This window comes from Sciurus carolinensis, unplaced genomic scaffold (genome assembly GCF_902686445.1).
Source record: "Sciurus carolinensis unplaced genomic scaffold, mSciCar1.2, whole genome shotgun sequence".
Classification (NCBI taxonomy): Eukaryota; Metazoa; Chordata; class Mammalia; order Rodentia; family Sciuridae; genus Sciurus; species Sciurus carolinensis.
Window position 1 is genome coordinate 205,897 of NW_025920166.1, and position 13,041 is coordinate 218,937.

Genomic DNA, 13,041 nt, shown 5'->3' on the forward strand with positions numbered 1-13,041 from the left:
CCTGTGAATGACTCTAGCTGCCCTGCCCGGCTCCAATAAGCCACCTCTATCTGGGCCTGCCACCCGGGCCAAGCTTTACCCAGTGGGCAGACTCACCCGTGGCTCTATTTCAGTTCGAGTCTCTCAATGCCTCCCCTTCTTAACTCCAGGGTTCTGGAGTGACTGGGGGTGCAGTCTTCCTCTAGGCCGCCATCTTGGATCGCCCCCTGTCTTATTTTTGATAAGTAAAATTTAATACCTTCCACCATGAAAACGTTCAAGATTTGAAAACAATATAAAAATTTAATTTTTTTCAGGCTCTCATTCCAATTTTATTTATCAGGGCCAGAATATCAAAGTTCTACTACATTAAGTTTTTGCATTATCCCATGAGTTTTGCAATATACAAGTGAAAGAAAACCTATATATAACATAAATTAAATTTCACCATTTTTTTCTGTTTATTTCAACTTAATATATTTTCCAGGAACACATACCAATAGTGTTACAAATGTCTTATCTTGATTTTAAAGTTTGCATATATTTCAGAAGATGGACATGAAAAAGTTGAATTTCTATTCTTATGTTGAATATATAATGTAAATAAAAATATTGCACATATATTTTACATAGGTGCACACTTTTTCTAAAATGTATTTCAGAATAACTAATTTAAAAATTTTATTTTTTACAAATATTATTCCAAATAATCTTCCAAAATGCATGGAAACTTTGTATGCTTCTCAGCAGCATTATACTTATGACACAATTACCATTATAAAAATTATCATTATTTTTGTTAAAGCTATGGACAACAATTATGTCATTGTTTATGCAATTTGTACCTACACTGTTACTACTGAAAGAGCATTGAGTTTACAACACAAAAAATGAAACATGTTTGACAATAACAGAAAAAGAAAAGGAAGAGGGAACAAAGATTGGAGTAAGAAAATGACAACAGATCATAAATCAAATCTACATATAATGAATAAGAAGTTTAATATAGGAGTACTGTGAATATACATTTTATATCCTTTCTTCTCCACTTGCCTTAAAATATATATAATTATATATGAAAAAATATAAAATGTATTATTTTAGGTATACCATGTGTAAATGCAATCTACATTGCACTATCACTCACAGTAAGGAGGAGTAAATAGACATATATAGGAACAAATTTTCTAATATTTTTTTCAAATTTAGTACAAACCTAAAGCATATTCTGTTAAAAAACTATATTGTCTGCTTTTTATATTTCTATGAAGTGTGTCATTTACTTTTGACAGGGATTGTATTGAATATATATAACACTTTTGGTAGTATGACTGTTTTGAACATATTAATTATGCCTATACAAGAACATGGGAGATCTTTCCATCTTCAGTTCCATCTTCTTTCCATTTCTTCAGTTTCTCTCTTCAGTGTTTTGTAGTTTCCATTGTAGAGGTCTTTCACCTTTTGTTAGATTGATTCACAAGTATTTTTTGAGTTGTGAATGGAATTGTTTTTTATAATTTATTTCCAGTTGATTAATAGTTGGTGGATAGGAATGAAATGACTAATGGGTATTGATTTTATATCCTGTTACCTTGCTGAATTTATTTGAGCTCTAGAATATTTCTGGTGCAGTGTTTTGTGTCTTGTAAATATAAAGTCATATCATCCACAAATATACTTTGAGCTCTTCTTTTCCTATTTGTATCCATTCAATTTATTTCTTTTGTTTAATTGCTCTGGCTAGGGTGTCAAGGATTATGTTGAATAGAAATGGTGAAAGAGGACATCCCTGTCTTGTTCCAGCTTTTAGATTGTTTTAAAGTTTTATTCATTTAGAATGATGCTAACCTTGGTTTTAGCATATATAGCTTTTACACTGTTGACATATATTCCAACTATCCCTAGTTTTTCTAGTGTTTTGAGCAAGAATGGATGCTAAATTTTGTTAAATGGATTTTCTGCATCTATTGTGATACTCATGTGATTATTGTCTATAAGTCTATTGATATAATAAAATATATTTACTGATTTCCATGTGTTGAACCAACCTTCCATCCCTAAGATGAACTCCACTTGATCTTGGCACACTATCCTTTTAATATGTTTTCATGTGCAATTATCCCAGTATTTTATTAGAATTTTTGCATCTATATTCATCAAGGACATTGGTCTGAAGTTTTCTTTCCTTGATGTGCTTTTGTCTGATTTTGGTATGAGGGTGATACTAGCTTCATAGAATGAGTTTGAAAGAATTTTCTTTTTTTTCTATTTTTGGAATAATTTAAGGAGGATAGGTCTTAGTTCTTCTTTGAAGGTGTGACTGATAATCTATCTGGTCCTGGGCTTTTCTTTGTTGATAGACTTTTGATCGTGTCTTCAATCTCATTGCTAGAAACTGATCTGTTTATATCCTCCTGATTTAATTTAGGTAGGGCATGTATCTCTAGAAATTTTTCAATGTCTTCATGATTTTCTATTTTATTGGAAAATAGATTTTCAAAATAGCTTCAGATTATTGTCTGTATTTCAGTATTATCTGTGGTAATATTTGCTTTTTCATTATGAGTTTTAGTAATTTGAGTTTTTCTCTATTTTTGTTAGCTTGGTTAAAATTTATCAATTTTATTTGTCAAAAAACTAATGTTTTGTTGATTTTTAAAAATTTTTTATTGTTTCAGTTTCATCAATTTCATCTGTACAATTTTAATTATTTCCAGTCTTCTACAGCTTTTGGTGTTGATTTGTTTTTCTTTTTAGAGGGTTTTGAGATATAATATTAGGTTATTTATTTAGTGTCTTTTTATTCTTTTAATAAATAAGACAAACACAATAAGCACATTAAGAACTACCTTTATATTGTCACAGAGATTTTGATATGTTGTGACATTTTTCTCAATTACCTATAAGTATTTTTTATTTGATTCCTGATTTCTTCAGCTATGTACTGGTCAATCAATATTATATTATTTAGTCTTCAGGTGTTAAAGTAGTTTCAATTTTTTTTTTCTAGCCTCAGTTTGTTCTCAGAGCAACAAGCATGGCATGGGGTTTGGGGGCTTCAGTCTTGGAGACAAGGGCCAGGTTGCAAGTCTGTCTTCTTAGCCTGGGAATATTTGGGATCCCCTAGCTGGGCCATCCTCATCACCCTTCTGGTATCACCAGCCCTCTCCTCTCTCCTCAGTGGACAGTGGAGTGGGTGGGAGGGCAGCTTCACCCAGCAGGAGACACCATCTCTTCTCTGTGGGACACCCAGCCCTTCTCCTGGGCAGGACTCCCAGGGCCACACAGGTGTGTCTAGATCTCCATGTCCACAGGGTGAATGTTGCCCATTTTGTGCTCTCTGACCCACAGCTCTCTGTCTTTGGCCGAGTCCACTTTTCGAAGCAGTTGGTCCACAGACTCAACTGCGCTTTGATTGAACATGTCCATCTCATGCCACAGCTCTGTGTACTATCACAAATGTTGCCAGATTTTCTCCACCCTCTCCACTTCCAGCTGCTCCAGCTCCAAAGTGGTGGTCACCATCTCTTCAAACCACTTGGACTGGGCTTGGTTGTAGAGGTCCACACAGCACATAAGGTCTTCTTCCATGACTTCTTGATGTCCTCCATCTTGTTGCTCAGTTTGATCTCCAGCTGCTCGGTCTTCATCTCCAGGTCTCTCTGCTGCTTTGTGAGGGCTTTCTGGGCCTTCTCCACCAATGCATAGTGGCTGGTTAGTTGCTTGTGGAGGTCAGTGATATGGTGGTCACACTTTTTCATGTCTTTCTTGAAGTTCTCACGAAAGTTCATTAGGGGTTTCTCTACCTTGCTATGAGCTTGGCAATGAACTTGAGATGAACTTCTGCTTCATCTGCCAGGCTTTTCTTCTCCTGAGCCCATGCTTCTCCCAGGAAGCATTCCTCCTGTGCAGCCAATGAGCTCTGAGAGAGCTTAGCCAAGTTCTTTGCATATTTTTCTTCAATCTTTCTCCTCCCTTGGACAAATTCAGACATTTCTTTCTGCATTTGTTTGCCCTTCAGTTGCTTTTGGAGCAGCAGTTCAAACCCTGCCATGGTGCTATTCCCTTGGGGATCTTTCTTATCAGCCCAGAAGTAGTCACAGTAGCTCCACTCAGTTGGCTTCAGCAGCTGCTGTTCAGGCATTGTGTCTGGGTGAGGGAATGTCACATAATTTATCATCTTCTCTGTGTGGTCACCTTTATTTTGAAAATTATATATTTTGTCTTCATTGCCTGAAGTTCTGTCTTCCAAATGGTCTCCTCCGTTGGTGCTACTTTCCATTGAATTTGTATTTTGGTTTATTGATTCCTGCATTTCAAAGATTTCTTCTAGATTTCTTCTCAGGATCTTTATATTTTTCTTTAAGATGTTCTCCCTTTCCTGAAACATAGCTTTGATTTCCCTCTTCATATCCTCTTTAAAGTTGTGAAGCAGTTTTACTAAGTATATTCTGAACTCCTTCTCTGACATTTCTTCTACTGGCTTGTCAATGGAGTCTATAATTGGAGCATCCTGGTTTGTTTGGAGTGCTTTATTTCTTTCTTTCTTTTTTTTTTTTCATTTTGTTTGTGTGTCTTCCCATCTAGCCATGGGGGTCTAAGGTAGTACAGTTTCTGCCCTGTAGATTTATAGTATCCCTGAAAGTTTCCAGTACCTCACAAATGTGGGTTTCTGTTTCCGTAGTTTTTTAAAATTTTAATTGCAGTATTCTTTGAATTTATAAACCACTGAGCTGGGTGGAGTTGTTCTCTGGTTATCATATAGAACTCCCAGCCATCCATGAGATGTCTCAGTCCAAATGTAAAATCTGTTCTTGTGTGTGAGAACTACAACTTCAAACTGCATATTGGTTACTCTTATTTATTTCTGAACTGTTTCTGAATACAGGTATAGAGAAAGGAACGGTATTCCAATATGTATAATCCCCAAAGAGAAAAGCAAAAGGAGGTTAACAGAGTAAAGTGACTTTCTTATATTTCTTATGAAATCTTGTGTACTTATAAAAATGTATTAATTATTTTATTTTTCTGTTATTTAGACACAACAGACAAACTACCCAAGCAGCTGTGGAGCACTGAGAGTTCCCACAGGCTGACTGTCCTTGTGACACTGCCCAGTATGAGACATTCAGGTAGCATGCACAGCCCACCCTGGTGGACCCCCAACCCTGCCACCATCAGTGTGACCTGACTTTCAGCAGTCTGCTGGCTCTTCTGCATACTGAACTTTGTTCCAGTGGACACACTCAGGGTCTGTTCTAGTTTTATGGCTACTGTTCCATGACACAGGCCTTGAGACATTCCTCCAGGTACTGTGCATGGCTCTCCCTTTATCCATGTCCCCTGCAGGGAGACTTCTCCACATGAAGGTGCACAGTTAATTTCTCCAGCCTTCTAGGAGCCTCTGGTTCAGGCATACTTCTCATGGGAAAGCTGCTTGTTAAGGTATTTGTCACTTTTCCAAAGGATTTCCTGATCCATTTCTAAGATTTATTTCAGCCCTGGATTCATCCTGTTTTTTAGCACCTTTACATTTTCTTAAGGTTGCTTTTGAAGTTAACTCCATATTTTTCAAATAATATGAATATTTTGATATCTCTTTTTGGGTCTATTAAGACTTTTAGGTCTAACTGGTTGTCTTAGACAACTTTTTCATAACTGTGCCTAAAAGACCCAACCAGAACAAATGTAGAGGAGCAAAACTTTATTTAGGGGCTCATGGTTTCGGAAGTCTAGTTCTGTAGACAGCAGGCTCCACTCTTCTGGGCTTCAGGTGAGGCTGGAAGAGTGTAGCAGAGGGAAGAGGCCCACATTACAATCAGGAAGCAGAAAGAGGAACTCCATCAATTCTCCAGATATAAAATATACACCCCATAATGATACCTCAATGAACCACCTCCTCCAGCTATACCCACCTGCCTAGAATCATTACTCAGTTAATCCCTCAGTGATTAACTCACTGATTAGATTTACAAAATAGCATAATCACTTCTTCTCTGAGTCTTCATGCATTGTTTCTCATGTGAGTTTTTTTGTGGGGCCACCAAATCTAAACCATAAAACATGTAATTACATTTTTTTTTAACATGGAAATTGGGGATTCACTCTTGTGAGGTGCCATAGAGAGATCAAGATCCAGACTCACTATGGCTCCTCCCCACTGGTATAGATCATGATTGCTGGCTTAAAAACCTATCATGATTACATCAGTGAGAGAATCTATAGGCACACTAGGAAACATACATCATATTTAATTTAGAACAGGAGTGTACTATATTGTGTATGCTATAGTACCCTGGTTTACATTGTAGGTTCTAGGTTGGTGCAGTGATATATGCCTGTAATCCCAGCTGCTTGGGAGAGTGTAGTAGGGGGATATCAAGTTCAAAGCCAGCCTTAGCAATGGCAAGGCCCTAAGCAACTCATGAGACCCTGTTTCTAAATAAAATACAAAACAGGAGTGTGGATGTGGCACAGTGATCAACTGCTCCTGAGTTCAATCCCTGGTACCAAAGGAAAAAAAAATGCAGGTTGAAGTTTCCTAACGTTGTATCACACAAAAACATTTTTGGGTCCTACTTTTCATGATTAATTTTGTATAACTTATGCATTAATGGAATAAAAAAACTTACTTTCAATGTGAATTATTTTATAAAAAGAATATCACATAATATCCATTCATCTCTTATTCATGTTTCCAAAGGTACAATGTAATTTTTATATCCATTGGTTATTTTTCCATTAGAAAACATGGATCATATTTTAACTTGTCCCATTAGTAATCACAGTTTGCATTAAGGAAGGGCAGCACTGCAGACCCCTCTCAACACTGGATGAGTTTCATCCTGAGTTCCTCAGCATAGGGAGGCATCAAACCTTAAAATTTCTGACAAATACTGGAGAGAAAAATGTCCAAATTTTTTCCCCAGAGTGTGCAAGTAAAAAAATCTATGATATTTTTCTTTACTTTTTATTTTTAAAATAATTGTATATTCACAGTTATTGCAAAAGAATGTCCAGAACAGTCCCATGCACCTTTCTCTGACTTTTTCCATGTTTATATCATGCATAACTAGAGCATAATTTCAACATGAGGAACTGAAATAGATTTGATTCATGGAGCTCATGAAGTTTTCACAGCTTACACTAATGTTTGTGTTTGTGCTGGGCAGTAAAATGTGTTGTAATGGGTTGACATATTTGACTCCCTGGAAATTTTATAGGACAGGCTATATGGACAATGAATAAACAGACACCATTTTACCTTGAGACTCCATGTTATATTGGAAATGCATCCCCCGTGGGAACACCCAGCCTCTGTAGCCATCAACATTTGCTTAGCATGACATATTTGGCAACACAAAATAGCAACTCTTAAGTTGCACCCCACAACAGTGTGTGTGGTGCTGGGCAAGTTTTTCACTTCTACAGCCTGTTACTCATGATCAGGTTATTCATATGCACCACCACCAGGAGGCTCCCCGATGTGTACCTCTTACAACCACACTGCTTCCTTCTCCATCCCTGACCTTACTACCACTGCAAGAAAGGCATATGGGGACTGAGCTTAGCTCAATACAGAGTGTGTGCCCAGCAGGGCCCAGGCCAGGGTGCCATCCCAGTTCCACATGAGAAAACATGCAAGTGACAGGCACCACATAACTCTGGTTTTCCACTCAAAATAAGACCCTGGAAACTCCTCCTTGCTGGGTGCATCCCTAACCCACTAGTCTTTATGCCCAGTAGAATGCCATGTCATAAAGACCACAGCAATTGTAGCTTCTCCCTCACTGAAGGAAAATTGAGTTGATTCTGAATTTGGCTGCCATGGATAAAGCATCTATGAATCTTCATCCACAGATTTCTGAGTGAGTAGTTTCCATTGCTCTGAGACAATTGCCCAACACAATGTTTGCTTGACAACATGATGAATTGGTTATTCAAATGGTTATTTTCCCTTAACACAATCATTTGCAAATGGAAATTTTTAATTTGGATGACAGATAATGGTTTTTTTGAATCCTTTTTAATTTTCTAAATTTATTTTTATTATAATCAATTGGGATACATGTTGTTTCTCTGTTTGTACATGAAGTAGAGGTATACCATTTGTGTAATCATACATTTACATAGGGCAATGGTGTTTGATTCATTCTGTTATTTTTTCATTCTACCCTCCCCTCCCACTCCTCTTTTCCCTTTATAAAGTCCCTTCTTTCTATATTCTTGCCCCACTCCCACCCACCCTTATGTGTCATCATCTGCTTCTCAGTGCAATCATTCTTCCTTTAGTTTTATTAGATAGGTTTATCTCACTTAGCCTGATATTTTCCAATTTCATCCATTTGCCTGCAAATGCCATAATTTTATTCTTCTTTAATGCTGAGTAATATTCCATTGTATATATATATATATATATATATATATGTATATATATATATACATATATATATATATATATATATACCACAGTTTCTTTATCCATTCATCATTTGAAGGACATCTAGGTTGGTTCCACAATCTGGCTACTGTGAATTGAGCAGCTATGAACATTGACGTGGCTGCATCTCTGCAGTATGCTGAATTTAAGTCTTTGGGTATAGGCCAAGGAGTGGGATAGCTGGGTCAAATGGTGGATCCATTCATAGCTTCCTGAGGAATCTCCACACTGCTTTCCAGAATGGCTGCACCAATTTGCAGCCCCACCATCAATGTATGAGTGTACCTTTTTCCCCACATCCTAGCCAACACCTATGGTTGCTTGTATTCTTGATAATTGCCATTCTAATTGGGGTGAGATGGAATCTTAGGGTAGTTTTGATTTCCATTTATCTTATTACTAGAGATGTTGAACATTTTTTCATATATCTGTTGATTGCTTGTAGATCTTCTTCTGTGAAGTGTCTGTTCATTTCTTTAGCCCATTTGTTGATTGGATTATTTGTATTCTTGGTATAGAGTTTTTGATTACTTTATGTATTCTGGAAATTAGTGCTATATCTGAAGCATGAGTGGCAAAGATTTTCTCTCACTCTGTAGATTATTTCTTCACATTGCTGATAGTTTCCTTTGCTGAGAGAAAGCTATTTAGTTTGAATCTATCTCAGCTATTTATTTTTGCTTTTATTTCTTGAGCTATGGGAGTCCTGTTAAGGAAGTCTGATCGTAAGCTGACATGTTGAAAATTTGGACCTACATTTTCTTCTATAAAGTGAGGGGTCTCTGGTATTATTCCAAGGTACTTAATTCATTTTGAGTTGTTTTTTTGTGCAGGGTGAGAGATAGGGGTTAATTTCATTCTGCTGCATATGGATTTCCAGTTTTCCCAGCACCATTTGTTGGAGTGGCTTTCTTTTCTCCATTGCATATTTTTGGCACCTTTGTCTAGTATGAGAAAATTGTATTTATTTGGGTTTGTGTCCATGTTCTCTATTCTGTACCATTGATCTACCTGTCTATTTTGGTGTCAATACCATGCTTTTTTTTTTCTGTTGCTTTGTAGTATAGTTGAAGTTCTGGTATTGTGATACCCTCTGCTTCACTCTTCCTGCTAATGATTTCTTTAGTTATTCTGGGTTTCTTATTTTTCCAGATGAATTTCATGATTGCTTGCTCTATTTCTGTAAGGTACACCATTGGGATTTTAAATGGAATTGCATTGAATCTGTATAGCACTTTTGGTAGTATGGCCATTTTGAAAACATTAATTCTGCCTATCCAAGAACATGGGAGATATTTCCATCTTCTAATGTCTTCCTGAAATTCTTACTTCAGCATTTTGTAGTTTTCATTGTACAGGTCTTCTACCTCTTTGGTTAGATTGATTTCCAAGTATTTTAATTTTTTTTTTTGAGGCTATTGCAAATGGAGTTGTTTTCCTCATTTCCCTTTCAGATTTTCATTGCTTGCATATAAAAATTCTTTAGATTTATGCATGTTGATTTTATAACCTGCTATTTTGCTCAATTCATTGATGAGGTCTAGAAGTTTTCTGGAGGAGTTTTTTGCATTCTCTAAATATAGAATTGGGTCATCAGCAAATAATGACAACTTTAGTTCCTATTTTCCTATTCACATCCTTTTAATTTCTTTACTCTCTATTTGCTCTGGCTAGTATTTCAAGAACAATGTTGAAAGAGGACATCCCTGTCTTGTTCCCATTTTCAAAGGGAAGGCTTTCAGTTTTTCTCCATTAAGAATGATGTTGGCCATGGGCTTAGCATAAATAGCCTTTACAATGTTCAGGTATGTTCCTACTATCCATATTCTTTCAAGTGTTTTGAGCATGAAGTGGTGTTGTTTTTGTTGAGTGCTTTTTCTGCGTCAATTGAAATAACCATATGATTCTTATCCTTAAATCTATTGGCATGATGGATTACGTTTACTGATTTACGGATGTTAAACCATCTTTGTATTCCAGGTATGAACCCACTTGTTCGTGGTTCACAATTTTCTTAATATGTTTCTGGATACGTTTTGCCAGGATTTTGTTAAGGATCTTTGCACCAATATTCATCAAGGATATTGGTCTAAAATTTTCTTTCCTTGATGTGTCTTTTCCTGGTTTGTGTATGAGGGTGATATTAGCTTCATAGAATGAGTTTGGTATGGTACCCTTCTTTTCTATTTCCTGGAATACTTTGAGAAGTATTAGAATGAGTTCTTCTTTGAAGATCTTGTAGAACTTGGCTGAGAATATGTCTGGTCCTGGGCTTTTCTTGGATGGTAAGTTTTTAATGGCTTCTTCCATTTCATTGCTTGTTATCGGTCTGTTTAAATTGTGTATGTCCTCCTGGTTCAGTTTAGGAGGAGTATATGTCTCTAGAAATTTGTCAATGTCTTTGGTTGTTTCTATTTTGTTGGAATACAGATTTTCAAAGTAGCTTCTCATTATATTCTGTATCTCAGTGGTGTCTCATGATATTTCCTTTTTCATCATGAATTTTAGTAATTTGAGTTTTCTCTCTTCTTCTCTTTGTTAGTGTGGCTAAGAGTTTTTCTATTTTGTTTACTTTTTCAAAGAACCAACTTTTTGTTTTGTCAATTTTTTGAATTGTTTCTTTTGTTTCAATTTCCTTGATTTCACCTCTGATTTTAATTATTTCCTGTCTTCAACTAGTTTTGTTGCTTTTATGTTCTTCGTTTTTTAGGGATTTGAGCTGTAATGTTAGGTCATTTAGTTGTTGACTTTTCGTTCTTTTCTTGAATGTGCTCCATGCAATAAATTTTCCTCTTAGTAATGCTTTCATAGCTTTCATAGTGTCCCAGAGATTTGATATGTTGTACATCATTCTCACTGATGTCTACAATTTTTTTTAATCTATTCCCTGATATTTTTGGTTATCCATGTTTCATTCAATAGCATATTATTTAGTCTCCATGTGTTGGAATAATTTGTTTTGTTTTGTTTTTTTGTCATTGATTTCTACTCTCATTCCATTATGATCTGATAGAATGCCAGGACTTATGTCTATTTTTTTGCATTCCCTAAGGTATGTTTTTTGGCATAACTTATGGTCTATTTTTGAGAAGGTTCCATGTGCTGCTGAGAAGAAAGTGAATTCACTCATTGATGTATGGAATATTCTATATATGTCTATTAAGTCTAGGTTATTAATTGTGTTAGTGAGTTCTATGGATCCTTTGTTTGATTTTTGTTTGGAAGATCGATCCAGTGGTGACAGCAGTGTGTTTCTTCCTTTTTAATCCATTCTGCCAGTCTATGTCTTTTGATTGATGAGTTTAGGTCATTAACATTCAGGGTTATTATTGACATATGGTTTGCATTCACAGTCATTTGGGCTTATTTTCAGTTTTTAACTTGGTTTGGTTTCTCCTTTGAGTGGATTTTTGTCTAAGGTAGTTCCTCCCTTTGCTGACCTACATTGTTGTTTTTCATTTCCTCCTCATGGAATATTTTGTTGAGAGCATTCTGTGGTGCAGGTTTTCTATTTGTAATTTTTTTTTTAACTTACGTTTATCATGAATGGATTTTATTTCAACTTCAAATTGGAACATTAGTTTTGCTGGGTATAGGATTCTTGGTTGGCAACCATATTCTTTCAGAGCTTGAAATATGTTGTTTTAGGCCCTTCTAGCTTTTAGAGTCTGAGTTTATAAGTGTGCTGATATCTGTATTGTTTTCCCCCTATATGTAATCTGATGCTTTTCTCTTGCAGCCTTCAAAATCTTATCTTTATTTTGAAAGTTAGGCATTTTTATTATAATGTACCTTGGTGTGGATCTGTTGTGATTTTGTGCATTTGGTTTCTGTAAGCCTCTTATAAGTGATTTTCCATTTTATTCTTCAGACATGGGAAATTTTCTTATATTATTTCATTGAATATGTTGTTCCTTCCTTTGGTTTGTATCTCTGTGCCTTCCTCAATCCCTTTAATTCTTCAATTTGGTCTTTTCATGATATCACATAGTTCTTGGAGATTCAGTTCATGATTTCTTACTATCTTCTCTGGGCAACTTTATTTTCAAGATTAAATATTTTGTCTTCATTGTCTGAAGTTCTGTCTTACAAGTGGTCTAGTCTTTTGGTGATGCTTTTCATTGAGTTTTTTATTTGTTTTATTGTTTCCTTCATTTCAAGTATTTCTGTTTTTTTTTTTTTTTTTGAGAATCTATCTCTTTTTTGAAATAATCTTTTGTTTCCTGCAGTTGCTGTTTTAACTGGAAGTTTGTACTACTTGTTACTCGGTAACTCTGGTTTCAAGCAGGATATCTGTTTCTTTTTAGCCCACACCTGGAGCCAGAGGCAGTCACTGTTCAGGGCATTCTTTGCTCAGTGTTTCATCTGTGACTCTGAATGTCCTGTGGGTTTATGTCCTTTTATTCTCGATTTTACAGAAAACACATTTGTTTTGTTGGAGGGCATTCTTCTCTAGAATCATTTAGCTTTCTCTGAGCTCCTTCCCCACATGCCCTTCTGCCCCCTGGCATATGCACAGGCTGCAGTACATTTCACTCCCCTGACTTGCCTTGATGGGGTTACTCTGTCAGTCTTCCACTTGCCAAGAGACCACATAGTGGATTCTCCTTCCATCCTCC